This window comes from Symsagittifera roscoffensis, chromosome 7 (genome assembly GCF_963678635.1).
Source record: "Symsagittifera roscoffensis chromosome 7, txSymRosc1.1, whole genome shotgun sequence".
In the NCBI taxonomy this organism is placed as follows: Eukaryota; Metazoa; Xenacoelomorpha; order Acoela; family Convolutidae; genus Symsagittifera; species Symsagittifera roscoffensis.
In genome coordinates this window covers 40752170-40755446 of record NC_087068.1, presented here as the reverse complement: position 1 = coordinate 40755446, position 3277 = coordinate 40752170, and the positions used below count along the sequence as shown (strand labels likewise).

The 3277-nt window shown below is 38.3% G+C and overlaps 1 long non-coding RNA gene across 1 annotated transcript; it reads left to right on the top strand.

The window, feature by feature from the left end:
• The first annotated feature begins 830 nt into the window (after window positions 1-830).
• LOC134851554 (uncharacterized) lies at window positions 831-1945 on the top strand. Its single transcript, XR_010164238.1, has 2 exons — window positions 831-1418; window positions 1585-1945. It is a non-coding gene; the product is annotated as an uncharacterized LOC134851554 (long non-coding RNA).
• The last annotated feature ends 1332 nt before the right edge of the window (window positions 1946-3277 follow it).

Below are 3277 nucleotides of genomic sequence, written 5' to 3'. Positions count from 1 at the left end.
TATCCCGACGCGGGCCAGCGACACTGGACTGTGGACGAGACAAAGCAACTCAAACTAACTTTCATCTCCTACCGAGATAAAGGAGAAACAAAAACGAAACGAAACCCGCTGCCTATGAAGGAGACGAGGCAACAACAACAGCAACAACTAACTTATACGACCACCACAACTCTGCTTTTTTGGGCAATTAAATTCCAATTAGTTGTTTGCGTCCATTTTCAATTTGTTTGAAAAAAGCGCTCTTTCTAGGTATTGCCAAAAAGAGTACAGGCTCGAGTAAAATTGCAATACCCGTGCTAATCAGAAGGGGAAAAATAAATGTTCGCAGCCTTCAGTTGAATTTAAAAGTCTCCCAGCAACAGATACACTACTAAACGTTAAAAGATTAACACATACTTTGAATCGATAAATTTATTTAAATAGTTTTGTCCTCTATAAAGGCGATTAGGCTTCAGTAAGGTATATAAAACTTCACGAGTATCGAGAAAAACTACTTGTCTTATTTAAAAGCATCTGGTTCTTAAGATTAGTGACAAATGTGCACCAAAATGATTCAAAGCACAAACTTACTAAATCGTGATTTGTAAGAGATCATGTATGTATGTGATTTTAAAGCTTAGAGAATTTCCAGTGAGCTGAAAAACACAACCAAATGAGGAGTCTTGAAAGTAGAAATTCTATTTAGGCTACATAGAGAAAACAATTCCCCTCATTAAAACAAGTTTCATCAATGTTTTTCAATGTCAGCAATGCAATAAACCTGTCATCATATGTTTCTCACAAACAAAAAAGCGTTACTTTGAATACTAAAGCACTTTTATTCAATTTACTTTTAAACGCTTTGACGTATTCATTGTCGTGTGCTACTTGCGATAGTCGTACTGGTGCAGTTCTTTAGATTATTACATCTACTTACTCTATGCTGCTGTTCTTATATATTTATTACAAAGCATGGCACGTTCAACCTCCGTTCTTGCTCGTAGTAGCGTAGTATTGAGTTAACAGTCAGTTGGAAATACGCAGTTTCTACCACATAAAATCAATTTCTACGCTCTTCGATTACGTTGTTTTGTCTTGCGAGCTCAATACTGATTCTACTTTCACTCTAAACATTTTCTGCAGCTTTGCGTATAATTTAATTTGTGCAAATCTACAGACAAAATATGCCCCCTAAAGCTAGGCTGAAGAGATCCACGACCATCCAGCAAACTGTGGAAGCATCGCAATCATTTGTTGGCTCCATTGGAACCACTAGAAAGCGAAAAGCGCCGGTGACAGTAGAAATTGATGCTCCCAAGAAGAAAGTGAAACTAGTAAAGCAGCAGACAATGAAAGTCACGGCAAAAGAGGGCAAAACAATAACGAAAGGCAAGGCGAGAGGAAAAACTAGAGGCAAAACAGCTGCAAAGAAGCCCAAGGTTTGATCGCTTGATTTTTGAATAGGCGCGATGACTTAAAAAAATGCCCAGCTAATTATTTTTAGATAAGGCATATTTTTCATTTCGACCATAACAACAATAAGCAGCCAAACCAGATACTCGATGATCTTGAAGGGTATAAAACTAACAATAAATCTGCTTTTAGCTTGCAAAGCATACAACGATGAAAGCAACCAAAGCTGAAGGTGAAAGATTGCTAGGCAAGAAGAAGTTAGATAGCACGCGAGGTAAGACTAAGGCAAAACCCAAAATGAAGAGAACGGGTACAATGCAAGCCACCGCAGCTTCAGCAGTACAATTTCTCCCAACCGGCGATCGCTACTTTACCGAAGTGAAAACATTTGTTGCGGATAACATGCTCCAGAAGAAAAAATGAAATACCTCCACTTCTCTATCTACTGATGATTAACACTCTCATATTAATTGATTTTTCATTGAGTTGCCAAACTTAATACTCATTCTGTTTATACTATCATTTTTGAACTACATAAAAATCTTCTTCAAAAGTCTTTTCAACTTCACGACGAAGCAAACATAAAAAAGAAAGATTTCTGTGCAAGAAGCATAGAAAGTTCCGACCATTCGTTTAGTAATCGATAGTTAAACAATGATTCAATTTTGCTCTCATTAGTGAAGATTTTATTTCGAAGATTCTAGAAGGGTGGGAATGAGAAGGAACTATGGCGTGAGGTCCTTTTTTTGAACACAAATCTCGAAGGGAGTCATGTGTCGCATCATACGAAAGATCTCATTAAATATGATTCCGTAAAAAGTTACCGAAGTGTCAAAAAAACTGCCTGATTTTTAGGCGTTTTTCAGCCTAAATAAGATGAAAATTGTTGACACGCTGTCCTCCTCATAAGTTTAATTCTACTACATTTTTCAAGCTTTTTACCTATAGTTAACACAAAAGATTTAATTACAAAAGGTGCCCTTCCATTTAGTTACGGTAAGTGCACAAGCTGGATAGGGCCATACCAGAGTTAAAAAATGCATATATATCAGCAAACAATCTTTTTATCATTGTAGTCATTTATCAGCATTAAATGCACCGTCGTAACGTTAATTTATCTTAGCGGTCCTTCCTCTACAAAAGCGCTAAAGGAGTTGTCAATAAATTGAACTTTGCCCAGCGATCTACACCCCTTTTACTAAGTATAGAGCTCCTCAGGGGCGCGAAGCTTATTTTATCATGTAGTTTATCAATTCTGGATAGCTTTCTTGTCTTTATTCACTTAGTTTTTCGGCTAATCGCTGCATCGTCCGCGTGGCCGTTGGAGCAGCGCCACCGGTGCATCCGGAAATTAGCGGGCAGAAGCTACTCTGCTTTAGATTTAAAATTCTTTTGCTGAAATGTGGAGTTCTTCAGCGTTTCGTGATACTTGTATGCGTCTTTGTGCAGTTTTTGCATGGGGGTTGAAAATTTTCACAGAAACAAAACGCGACTGAATCGTGAACCACAGGTCCGTTTGCTTTAATGTCAAGTTGTGCCTCATCTTCAGTCGTAGTTGAGTTTTTGACAAAGCTTTCGGCTTTCAATGCCTGAAATTTTGGCTCAATCTTGACGTCACGGCGCACCTCATTCATAAGTTTGGTGAATGTGTCCCTAATTTCATTTGTCTTATGGGTGTGTAACCACCCTTTGCACAGTGTAGGGCATATGTGAATTTAAAACTTGCACCACATGCACACGTCAGAGGTGTTTTGGTTGGTTCCCATCCGTATCCTAAGTAAATGCCATCTATGAATTCTAATTTGATCAGATTGAACTTGTATCTGCTTAGTGGTAAGGCATTGAGCCATTTAGTGGCTCCCTTTACAGAGGCCAGGTCGATTTT